Source organism: Grammomys surdaster, unplaced genomic scaffold (assembly GCF_004785775.1).
Source record: "Grammomys surdaster isolate TR1022 unplaced genomic scaffold, NIH_TR_1.0 212, whole genome shotgun sequence".
Lineage (NCBI taxonomy): Eukaryota > Metazoa > Chordata > Mammalia > Rodentia > Muridae > Grammomys > Grammomys surdaster.
The window spans coordinates 4,452,402-4,466,465 of NW_021604657.1; positions in this window are offsets into that span (position 1 = coordinate 4,452,402).

Consider the following 14,064-nt stretch of genomic DNA (forward strand, 5'->3'; position numbering starts at 1 on the left):
CTCACCATACCATTCTATATAAGCTAATTAGCACATCTTTTCTATCTCATACTTATGTTTGTTATCACACCCCCAGGTCTTCTAGACTAATGCAACTGTCATCATAGCCTTCCTTTACTTGTATTCAAGAAACACAGACCAAGAAAAAGATACAGGATCAATGCAGAAATATCCAACCTGAAAATTACTCCTACAAACTGCTTTTATGCACATGTTTCCATCAAGGTTAATAGAAGTGGTATAGAGAAATCTTAGAACACCGTCCTACCCATTTTTGGGTAGACATGGACATGTAGGTGGCTCTTTGGAAGACAGAAGAAAAATATGTTTTGCTGGAGGACAAAAGGCAACTACATAGAAGGATAATTATTTTGCCAGACAAGTAAATGTGAAGAAAGGCAATTACATTAGTGCACTTCAAAGTAATACTGTGCTCATAAAATGGAGGAAATTAAACAAGGGGAAAAATCAAGATATCCTTAGTTTTCATGAAAGAAAAAAACAAAACTCTTAGTCAGGATATCTTCTGGTATGAAAATTGAATTGTGAGAGCAATGAGAATCAAGACTTTTTAAATGATATATTGTTCACACAAACCAGTATTTGAATGTGGTAAAGAAGGAACAGAGTAAGCAAAACAAAAGCAGCAATGGATCTAGATGTTTATTAAGCGTTTAGCATTGGCTAATGAAATCACACTTGAAAATTAATAGCAATTAACTCTTAACTAAGGTAGAAATTGCAAAGAATGCTTTGTGAGAAATATTAGTAAATTTTTTCTGTTGGAAGGTTGAGTGGTTGGAGGCCATCAAACCTAGTGTTGGGTCCCACCCAGTTGATGTATTCATTTATGATGAGGGGAAGAGAGCCAAGCATCCCTGAATTCAAGTCCCTCAGCCTTGCTGAACTGTGCTATGAAAGCTCTGAAGCCAGGTACAGAGCTAGTTAAGAAAGCATCAATGAGGTTAGACTGTTGAATCTTTTAGTATCCATCTACCCACAAGGAAGATCAGCAAACACATAGTCAGCTTTCATTTAGGACCAGCACTGTGGTTGGATAGAAGATATGTAAGGCCCTTCACAGCACATTTCCTTTTTTACTACAAACTCTTCCAGTGGTTTTGTTACAGGAGAAATAGCTTGATACCCTCATTTTGTTTTGTTAAGTATAGCAAACATTTTTATGTACTCTATACATGTCCATAGGTATATATCGTTAATGATTAGTCAATTTACTTTCTAAGGAAATACTGAGATTTCCCTATAGTTGGGGACAGGTGAGAAGAGAGGCATGAATCCCCTCAGGTTACTTTGCTCACTGGTGGGAATGATGCAATACATGAACAAAGTGGAATTGGGTTAAAGAAAGATCAACAGTAATTTACCAAGGAGACAGAAGAATTGAAACCTTTCCCAAAGCTCTGACATTATCAAAGTGATAATGGTTTATAGTCAAGATGGGTGCAAAGATGTAAGGGTATGAAGCATGAGAGAAGCCCCTCTATGTCCAGAGATGTAAAACACTGTCATAAGACACAGTGGAGAAACACTGATCCACAAATTATTTGTTTCTGGCTCCTAATGAATTAAAGACATAAATTAAGAAAGTGTATTTAGAAAGCTCATAAATGACTATTTGACAAAATGTTTTTGTGTCTGTTAAATTAAATATTGAGTATCTTGTCATTTTTTGTCTTCTCTGTTTTGTATGGCAAAATAAATACTTATGGTATTGTTTTAAAGTAACAGATTGGAAACGAAAATGTAGAGAAGAGCAACAAACTAGGGGAAAAGGGCAAGAAAACAAGGGTTCTTCTTCACTGACTGTAAGAAACACTGACAAATTTCAAGGTCACTGACAACAGAAAAGCAGGGTGACAGCAAAGAAGTCAGAGTTTGGAGACTGAGACGGAGCTGTCAGACAGTATGGCTTAGAATCTTTCTTGCTGACACCTCAGATTTAGGACTTTGGATTTTTAGAACCAGCAGATGACACATTCACTTTATTTTAAACACACCATTTGATGTGTTTGTTACAGCAGCAGTAGAAAACAAGTACACAGTCTTTCTAGAAGCCAGAATGCCTGACTACTGGTCCTCGACACTCTCTCCCTTCCCTGACACGTAGTGCAAACCTAGAGGACACAATGGAGTCCCTCAAAGCTGCATTGGTGGGACATCACACAAGACAGCAGGAGCCAGGGCCCCAGAGTCACGACTTAGAAAACCACTTTGGTTGAGCTGTATGTGAAAGAACAATGATACCTATTCTGATGAAACTGTGGGGATTGTGAGTGTGAGGCATCCGAGACCAGCCAACCAACCAAGAGTAGTACTGAGATCATGAGAGCTCGGAAGATGACTGAAAGGGTTAGGAAGTCTTGCAGATGTGTTTGGAATCTATAACCAGAAAAGTTGAGGCCATAGGAGCACCAGAAATATGTACACATGCTATGTATAACCAGATTAGGGAAGAGAATATCATCAAAGAAGAATCATTGGCACCTACATTGATGAGATTCTCTTGAGAATCTATTGCAAAGATAATTGTTTTTACTTTATGATTCAGTGCATCAGTAAGGTACAAAGTATGTGAAAACATTTGTCAGTTCAAGTCCACAAGGGACATATTAAATAGCTAAGTCTTTAATTAGGACATTAAGAATGTCAGGAATAAAAAAATATCAGAATTTTTTAAAAAAAAATCAAGTGACTGTTAATCAAGGAACATGCTGATGCTGCTCTTTCCTTTCTGATCATTCAGAAGACGTAATTCCTATTATGTAATTCAGAAAAACACATCTACATGCACACAACTGTATCCTATGTTCCATCCAAGTTTCCACATTTTTATTTACACACCATGCTAGCTATATCCCTCCATTATGCATGTTTTTTCAACCACATCAAGAATCCTAAACATGATGATCTGTAGAAACAGAAACTTCTTTTCATCAATGGAAAGTTGGAAGATGGGGATAAAGAACAGCATCAAAGGCAAAAGAAAAACTTTCCTAAATGTATGTCTACCTGTTCTTTAAAGCTACACTATAAATAAACAATGCAATGATAAATTGACAAAAGTAATCAAGCAGCCTAGATTGTAAGAACTAATGTTAGTGATAGCTATTATATTTTATTATTGTTACACATATTAAGTAAAACAATGGACTTCATTATGACATTTTACATATGAATATAACATACTGTGAGCATATTCATATCATTCCCACCACCCATGTTTAACAGCCTCTGGTGAGTACATTTTAATCCCCAATTTTATTCTGAGATTTCTAAGATTAGTGATTGGCATTTAAATGGAGATAATGTCATCTTATAGTTTGATGTAGAAAGTAGATATTAAAATAGCAAGAAAGAAGTAATTATAGACTGAAACACATTGGGGTCATTGTCAAAGATCTTTGGGACCTGGATGAAGCAAGTGGCATAATAATTTCAAAATTTACATGTTAATCTAAATTAGGACATTTCTGGAAAGAGTACTGCTTGTTGGCCACCTCTACATCACCACATCAGCCACCACACCTAAAACAAGTTTGCAGCAAGTACATTTATTTTAATGAACACAATGCATGATCATTTTATTTGTACCATTTGTACCATTTAGCAATATGGTTTGTCTTTCAACTGGAATGAAAAGCCAGTCCCCACGCCAAAAATAATAAAAAAGGAAACAAATCCAATAAAAGTCAGACATTCATTCAAAGAATTGCCCAATTAATTGCACCTTTAAATGCGATGACAGAATATGGCCAACATTCATCATTGGATAACAGCAGAGTTAAATAAAAGCAGTCCCTGCCATGCTCTCACAAGACACCAAGTTATTCTATGTGTATTTTTCTCTTTTCCTGTTTGTCCTGATTCTGCCCTGCTGAAATCCAACTGTTAACTAACACTTCTGGAGAAATATCTATTAAAAGTTGATGGTCTGCTGTAGAACAAGATCACAGATTTTCAAAAGCATTTTGAACTGTGGCTGCATTGTATAGTCAAAGTTTGTAACGATTAGCAATAAGTTGAAGAGGGAAATTGTTCTGTTCATGCAGTGATGGTGCCCATCAATACTCAGCACTCAGATCTCAAACAACACTGAGAATATTAATTTAACAAGGTCTCCCACGGTTCACACCAAGCATAGATGGGCACAGACTGACTATAATATTAGGATATCAGTTCCCTCAAGGTTCCATGACAGATCTTTCTGGACTGCTTTTTAGATGTCATTTTTATGAGATGATATAACTTTAATTGGTAGGTCCTTAAAGCAATGTCTCACAGTTTAATTATACTTGGCAGTAGCACCTTATGAAACCATAACAAAAGGCTCCAATACACTGAGACTAGTGTCCTCTGAGGAGAAGGGAGTTTGAACACATGCACACACACATGCACGCATGCGCGCACGCATACGGATTTGAATATGCATAGGAAATGCAGCTCCCAGAAGTAATATACCTTGCCAACACTTTGATCTTGAACTTAGAGACTTTAGAACTACTTAAAATTTTAATTTAAACTGCTCAGTCTATGACATTTTGCTGTGGTATTTCTAGAAAACTTAAAGTCCAAACTGTTCTTTCAAACATTAAATATTTTGCTCCAGGTGTGGCCTTTATTTCATGTTCCATTATATACCAATGTGCTAAAATCCCACCCTGATGCCCCATATATATCATGTGACTTCCTACCTGTACCCTTTATCTTAAGTATATCTTCCACTTGGTCTCAAATTTTTCTTACATCAAGACTAATGAAGGAGTTGATACTCTTCAACCTAGATATCTCTCTCCCTACTCATTATTTGATATTATTAAATTATATAGTGAATTGCTTATGAGATTGCAAAAGGTTTCTCAAAAATCAAACAAACCAGCCATCTCATCAGTGCTCAAAGCAGACCTGAGCCTAGAGAGAATCACTCCAAAAGCATGGGAGGGAGAAATGGGCTGACTTCAGAGAATTTTATTTACTGATTGTCCTACACTCACCATGTATGCCTTGATTTATTCAACTACTTAAGCTGGAATTCATGAGATCCAGTCTCTCCTCTCCATGATTCTGTACTAAGCACTGACAAGGCTTATACAAGTATACTTAATATAAGTAGCATAAATCTCATTCTCAGGAAGCACTATCTTTTGTAAACAAGTAAACAGTAATTCAAGCAAAAACTACTGATGACTTCTGTTCTCTCTTGCACAGTCTTACAAAGGATGAAGTTAAACGGTTGAGGATGATAGTTAATATCCTCTAGAGTCCTTCATTTTCCAGCCACATAGGAATTCCATAGTCCAGCGCCTGGGCATCTCATGTTCTATTTATCTATCTCTGTCTCTCTGTCTCTATGCTTTCTCTGTCTCTCTGTCTCTGTCTTTCAGTCTATCTCTCTCTGTCTTCTCTGTCTCTCTCTTTCCTTTCCTCTCCTCCTTCTTCTCCCTCCCTCCTTTATGATACTCTATACCATACTTCATATGAGAAAGGATAATGAATTAGAGCTATATAATAGTGTTCAAGCCACTTCACTCTACATGAGAGCTAAGGTAGTCAAAGGTGGGTGGGGTAGTTCCCATATAACATGTGAGAGTCCTTTGCTAAGCCTGGTGTCTCAGTCTGACTATATATGCCCCTGGATCTCCCATTGGCATCATGTTTAAGTCTCAGATTGCACACCTTACCTAATTGCAGAAAGCTCACCCCAAGAAAGGCTAGAAAAACAGGCATGCCATTTAAATGTTGTCACCTGGATCATTTTAACTTCACTACTTGTGATAATTTGAGATAGATAAATAATAGGGTGGTTGATCCTTGAGCTTTCTCAGAGGCTGCTAATGCTGAGATACTGCTACACCAGCCTACATGTCTACCTGTAGGACGCTTATCTCTGTTAGTTCTTTCACCTCTACTCCCCAGACTTTTGGCAGATGCTTTGACCCCTCAATTTCTTCCTCATAACTCATATCCAGGTGTTGGATCATAGTTAGCCCTAATGTCTGATTATCTCTGTGATCTAATGGCACTCATATGCCATGCTAGGCTCTACTCATCTTTTTCTCAGAAAGATAAGCAGTCCCCAAGCACATTCTCTCATTGAGTTATTCTGCCAATAGGCATAAGCCTATACCAAGAGCATGGTCCTGTCTTTAAACAGACAAAAGAAGATAAACCAAAGAAAGATGCCCATATGACTGGAACTCAGAAAAAGCTATGGTAGTACTAAGACTGCTGGCTTAACGCTTTAAGCAACACTGTGAGCACTGTTGCACTTCCCAATGGAATAGACTGAAGGACGAAAATTCAAAGGATGTTCACGATCCCTCAGGCAGGAGATGGCTAAGCACTGTGGAGCTAAGCAGTTCTACCCATTTCTTTGAGTAACTCTACTGAGATTCTGATAACCACAAATGCCAAGGTAGCTCAGAAGTTGGTGTAACATCCTTAGACATAGAGTTCTAGCAGCATGGGAAAACAGTACTGACTCTGAAAAGTAGTAAGGGGCAATGAATATGTTAGGGAACAGTTTTGTTGCCTTTAAACCTGGTGTTGACCTATTCAGTGAAAAGCAGAGGTGTGGGTTTAGGCAGGATTTTCAGAGCTGCTCGCAATTGAGTATCTTCCGGGTCCAGTAGACATACCAGGTATCCAACTAAAGCAGAGTTAGATAACACAATAAATAATTTTTGATTATTCTGAGTATATGTGAATAAATACCCTTGATGTTTGATACATATTTTGTTGTTTGTTTGGTTTGAATGCTTTGATTTCAAGTCCTCTTCTGGATAACTATCTGTTCATAGCTCAGATAAAGAAATAAAGAAGTCTCAAGTGACAACTTTATCTAAAGTAAACTGAATTTTTGAGAAGTCCTTTCCTAGACTCATTCTTGAAGAATCAAGAATCAGGGTCAGGATTGAGGGAGAAAGTTAACAAGCCACAAAAGCAGCAATGGGCACTAACTCTGTTTACTCAGCAGCCTAAAATGTACTTCTCCCATCATTTGATCCTATATTTAAAAAGAAGATATACAAAGTAAATCAAAATACTAAATAACTGCTTGTTAAGTGCCTTTTTCTTGTATACATTTAGTGCATAAATCCCAATGTAGAACAAAACAAGACAATCCATAGAAGATATTGAGTCTGACCTTGTTTCCGATGTACTAATGCTTTATAAAAAGAAAATGAAAATGATGTACATGATACTTAAAGCTGCCCCGTCTTTCTAGATTCGACTCGCAAACACAACATCTCCTTGAGTACTGTCAAAATAGTAACAAGCTTCAGACCCTGACTGTACTGATCCATTCCCCAGCAGACACCCTATACACCATTTTTTGCCTGTCAACATGGGAGCAAAAATGAAAATAACAGTACCTCTTCAACCTTGTCTTCTAGCACTGACATCTACTGCAAACACTCGAATTATGAACACCTTTTATTGTAACAGTGGATGAAATTAATATTGAAATTAAGAATGCAAAGAGGTAGTGAAATTAAATTTCACAGAAAAAAAGGTGAGGGGAGAATTGTCAAAGAACACAATTAATCAGTATGCTAATACATAGCTCTAGAGTAAAATTCTTCACTGGAAAAGGAAGCATAGAAATGTCTAGGCTTTTACAGCACTGATTTGCTCTGTTCTTAGCTAGAGAGTAACAGGTCCACAGCTAGAGCTGCCAACTACTCCCCATAGTTGTCATACCCAGCCAGAATGTGGATCCTTGGCAGGGATGTGAGATGATTTCAGAGATATTTCAGTCTCAAAGCAGTTCCTGAAACTTTGACATGACACCTAAATTCCAGCATTCAATAGCCGTTCCTTTTAGGATATTTAAAGATCTTTGGAATTTCTGAGATCTTCCCTATCGTTCTTAAAATGCATATACCCTGCTAATCTAAACCTACTCACATGTAACCAGAAAGGCTTCATGATCATCAGAATAGTGCCAGACAAAAGCCAATACCATGATATTTTGCTTAGTACAGTCCTGGGTCTTGGTAAAGGGAGAGATGGGTGGTTTAAAGCAAGACCCTGCAAGAACCAAGCAATCAATTGCATGGGTTTTCAAGTTCAAAACTGTAAGAAGAAGAAAAAAAGATAAAGCTCAAGTCAGACATAGGTTCTGAGCATATATCAACACACAATAGTATGGCAAAGAAAGCTCTCAAAATGAAGAGTCACTTCAGCAAGCAGAACTTGGTGCATGAACTCAAGCTACTCATACTCAACAGGTACCCATTTTCCTGCTGGGATTAGATCTCTAAGAAACTCTCATAGCCCAAGGCCACGGAGAACCTTCTGCACTGACTCCAGGACCTTTTTCAAAGGAGCAGAATCTTCTGGAAGGCTATGGGACCAACACCTACATTTTGTTCTTTAATATTTACCTTTTATGATAGAAAAGTTAATGATAATGGGGAAGTGTAAAGCCCTGGATGAGGTTCCACTGCCTCAGAGTGACCTTTCTGTCTGTAGTTCACTGAGATGGGTAGAGCTGGAGCCCAACAGAGTGTTTGAATGCCTTCTTATCTAACTGTGTGGTATTTTTATTTGTGGGTTTATTAGAATCAAGTGATTTTAGTTTTAAAAATTTTACCCAATGTTGACCTGCACCAGGCACCATGTGATGGTGACACTATAGAGCCAGAGAAGAAGAAGAGAAAAAAAAATCACTCAGCAAACAAACAAACATCAATCCTCAACTTCAACAGTGAGTAAACAGAACATCTACTAAAGATGGAAAAATGGACTAGTGTGGAGTTTCTTGGGGGGGGCATTAAAACCAGCATCTGAAGCTGCTCTAGAAAGGAATGCACAGCTGCATTCTAGAATTTTGTTCAATTTGGCAAAAGAATGGAAAGTACTTATAGGCAGAAGTGTGTGTATAAGAGCATATATATAGTTTCTTTGTCAAAAGCTGTGGGTATCATCCACAGTAATTGTAATTGTCAAGGTTTTGCAGCCATGATTCTATATACTCATTTTCACTAATACTGTACATTGTAGTTCCATTCATCTCACATTCTTAACATTGTAAGATCGAGTGACATAACTTTTAAATATGCACTTTTTTTTTAAAGAAACACACAACTTAAAAATAAAACCTCCTTATTTACAAAATATGTGATTGCTTGGTTTGTGAAGGGTCTTGCTTTAAACTACCCATCTCTCTCTTTACCAAGACCAAGGGCTATACTATGCCAAACACCATAGTATTAGCTTTCAACTGGTACTCTTCTGACGATCATGAAACCTTTCTGGTTACATGTGAGTACGTTTAGATTAGCAGGGTATATGCATTTTAAGAACTATAGTGAAGATCTTAGAAATTTCAAACTATGACTCAATTTGTTTACTTGGCTATTAATAAATTTAAGCATCTTTCATATGTTTGTGGATTTGGATAAATTCTTCCTTTAATTTTCCATTCAAATCTTTTGCTCATTTTTATATCATTTTGATTATTTCCCGTTTTGTGTATTGCTACTCATATTATAATAATGAGCTAGAATCTCTCAAATATCCATTGTCGGTAAATATGTCTGACTACATATTATAGTTATATTGCCTATTAACAACTATTCTTATGAGGTGATTTTAATTCTGTGTGGTATGTTTTCATTCATTTATTCATACAAAGTAGGAATCCCTATCTAAAGATGGAAGTTGATATTCCCAGCCAGACGTCTGGTTATATCAATCCTGTATACTTTTGCCTCATTGATTAATAATCTGATTGTCCAAAGTCAAGTTCTACTAATAAACAGTCTATTTCTAGAGTTCCTAATCTTCTCCACCAGTCATTGACCTTTGTCTTTGCCAAATTTCACATCTAAATTTGAGTTCTACAAAAGGATATGCAGCATTGACAACCATTTTCTAGAATCTACATTTTCTTTTTTTTAATTGGATATTTTATTTATTTATATTTCAGATGTCATCCCCTTTCCCCATTTCCCCTCCCTAGAAAAACCCTATCTCATCCTCCTCCTCCTTTTTGCTTTTATATCATTTTAATTACATGCAAGTATTAAGGTCAGTTCTAGGTTGAGGAACTAGCAATACAGTAGATGAAAATAGTCAAGGAACAAGCAACCCATCTCGAGTGTCATGTCAAATTCATGTTAGTTCTAAAATTTACAATGGTAGTCATTGCAGTTAGGAAAAAGTTTAAAGACACTTGCAGTGTATTTGGCATAATTGTAACACCACATCTCTGGATGTTTTAACTGTGCATAGTGAGATTATGAATTTAAAGAATGCTGCTTGGCTGAGCGTTGATGCGGCAGATACTGCTGATAAAATTAACCAAGGCCTGAGGTCAGTATTTCTATTTTGGTGACGCTTCAAGAATGGCATGTCAGGCTAGCCCTTTTGTCCTGGGAATACTTTTATTCCTGTGCATTGTGTTAAAGCTTGTCTTTAACAACATCAACATGTTGATAGCCGAATCTACATTTTCTAACACAGTGGCCACATGCTACTTTTGGGTATTGAGCAACTGAACTGTATTTGGCATGACTGAGGAAATAAATTTTTACTTTTATTAACTAGGAAATGAAGTTGCCAATCTCCCTTTCTACTGAGAAAAATGCAATGGCTCCTTGCTTGACAAGAATTACTTCTTACAAACTAGGCATAAAAACTTTGATATCTGTATCCGTATTCTTTTTTTTTTTTATCCGTATTCTTTAAGAACACATATACACACATTCTCAACAAAACAGGCAAATTTAGTCCAATGTATTAAAATGTTGCAGGTAAGGTTTTATAATATGAAATCCAATGTTGGATCAGCATACAAAAGTCTATCAGAATTATATGTATTAATAGACTAACATAGAAAAGTCATATGGTAGTTATAATGAACGTTAAAAAGTATTTGACAAATTTCAAAGCCCATTTATAAAAGATCTCTTAACAAATTAGGAATTGTACAAACACCATTTTATCTGATGAAGTATACCAATATATATATAAACTAAAATGGGATTGTCATCCTAATAGTGAAACCATGTCTTATTCTCTTAGATTATGAAAGAAAATAGTGTCTGTTCTGGCTGAGGATGAAGTTCAGTGGAAAACTCAAATGTGTGAAACCCTAGGTTCGATCCCCAGTAGTACAAAATATGTATGAATCAAAAATGGGTGGGACTGGCAAAAGTCCTTTCTAAGGAACTACAATCCATAGGCAACATAAGCCAGGCATGGTGGCTAAATCCTGCAACTCCAACACTCTGAGATCTGTGGCAGAAAATCTATGAGTTTGAGGGCAGCTGGTGCTACAATAGCAAGACCCTGTTTCATGCCTATTCTCATTACATTTATTTGTCTTTCCATTGGAGTTCTAAGCTAAGTAGGAAATATAAAGTAGATAAGAATTTTCAGAAAATAAAAGCAACAGCCATATATACAGAGGGTAGGATTGTCTATATAGATAACCTGAGAGTATTCACATGTAACTGTGAGTGAGATTTCATGAACACATAAACAAAGAGGTATTATAGAGTATGGGTCAACCAAGATTATCATTACTATTTTATGCATTAGCAACAAGTAATTGGAAAAATTAAAATGTTATATTCAGTACTATATAACATGTTATAGTGGCCAGAAATCCTTTAGCACTCCTCTTACCATGATATCAGGGTTTTTTAAATTGTCCTACTGATTTACATTCCAAATGTTGCCCCACTTCCCTATTCCCCCTCCAAGATTTCTTCACCCTATCCCCACTCCTCTTTACCTCTGAGAAAGTGCTCACCACCCACCCAGCCAGCCCCTTCACCCATCTGCCCCATCTACCCCACCTCTGTGTTTTTGCATTTGATAATCCTTTGACTTGCCTGACACCAACATGGTGATTACATCCTTTCCATTAGACTTTAGCAGGCCTTCTTTTGGGGGGGGACCCTGCAAATAACTGCAGCATTTTTCAGGTTCTGCCTTAATGTTTTAGCCACTCTTGAAATTTAGCTACCATGTGGTGAAAAGCCTCAAAAAGAGCACACATGAAGATTTAACAGTAGGCAGCCCTGGTTTTGGTTTACCAGCATTGCCTGCCAGCCACTGAAGTAATCCATTGTATCTCTCACTCAGGTGAACCTTTATGTGACTTCAGCATTAGCTACTCCCTGGCACCATGCTTACAAACAACTAGAAGTTAGAACCATCAAGCTAAACCAAGTCTGTAGAGGAAAGATCTTCGAAGTGTATTGTTTTGGGGCTTGACAGATAGATCAGTCAGTGAAGCACTTGCCTCGAAAGTTTAATGACATGAATTTGCTTCCTCATACTCATACCAAAAAGCTGGGCATGGTGCCATGATGGTGAAGTGGAAACAGGCAGATCCCTGGGGGCTGTCTGGCCAGGCAGCCTAGCCTATGTTGAGTTCCAGCCAGTGACACATTGTCTTCAAGGGGGCACTGAGAGAAGGGGCAACATTTGGGATATAAACAAATAAAATAATTAATGAATAAATAAATAACTATAGATTACAAACGTGCATGGTACTTGAGTACTTGAGGATTGACACTGTTCCTTGTCCTCTGACATTCACATGCACCTACCCACACATCTGCACTTACACACACACACACACACACACACACACACACACACACACAATGCACATGACGCGCAAGTTATTTCTTCAAGGCATAAACTTTTAGGGTAGTTTGCACCCTATAGTAGGCAATGAAAATAAGCATTCTATAATAGCATTGATAAAAATCAAATTTGGAATAAATTTAATGAGCATCTAGAATAGGGTAAGAAATTAAGGAGGCATAGACTGAAACTTTTCCTATCTGTAGGAAACCAGCAACTGCCTTCAAACTGATGTTGTGCTTACATGTGTTTCCCATAGCCAAGCTAAAGAATGGGCTTATTGCCTCTGGGGACCTTTGAGAATAAATGATTGTTCTTTTCACACTCAGCCTCTGGAACAGTTTGTCCTCATTTCCTACCAGAGACAGATTCTCAGTGAATACAAATGGGAAGATTTTCTGTCTTTCTTCCTTTCAAGGTGATATAGCGAGAATCTTGAGTTTTGTCTAAACTGTAGAAAGCATATACAAATCCATTTTTCTTAATGAGTCACATTTTATTCCTGAAGTGAATGTAATTCCTGGAATTTCAGAGTGTTGGCAATATAAACAAGTCAGTGGTGTGTGGGTGTCATGAAATCCCATCGGCTACCAAGGAAACAGAAAGGCTGTCTGATCCTTCACCTGAGACCCACTGCCACTTGCCTAAGTGTCCAATTTTCAGTACCTTTTTCTGTGGTAGAAGCTTTAGCAAACATTCTACTTTTTTCAAGTGCACTAGCATGGGGAGATATATTCATCCTAAAAATTATTTTATTCACATTCCAAATATTGCCCCATTTCCCAGTCCCTACTCCAAAAATTCTTCGTCCCATCCCCCTCTCCTTTGCCTCTGAGAGGGTGCTCCCCAAGCCTCCTACATTCCCACCCATCCATTTCCATACCCACTCACACAGCCCCACCCTTGCCCTGAATCCCCCTTCACTGGGGCATCAAATCTCTAAAGGATTAGGTGCATCCTTTCCCACTGAGGCCAGACAAGGCAGTCCTATGCTATATATGTGCCAGGGGCCTCAGACCAGCCCATGCATACTCTTTGGTTGATGGCTAGGTCTCTGGGAACTTCCAGAGGTTCAGGTTAGTTGACATGGTTGGTCTTCTTATAAGGTTGCTATCCCCTTCAATTCCTTCAATCCTTCCCCTATCCCTTCCAGGGCAAACAATTTACTTAATTCCTCCTGGGGATCCTCTTTTTTAATTAAATCCCAAAGTTGCAGAGATTCCCAAACCTGCTAAGAACATGATTTTAGCCCCATTTGTCACATTAAGAAATTGGTTCTTGGAGCTTGGGATGGGTGTTTCATCTGAAAACAAATTCTCTGTTTTCCCTCCAGTTCTTCCATGCTTGCTATGATCCCTCTTTGTTTACTGATGTATGTTCCTCATTAGAGAGATGAGAGAGAGGGAGAGAGAGAGAGAGAGAGAGAGAGAGAGA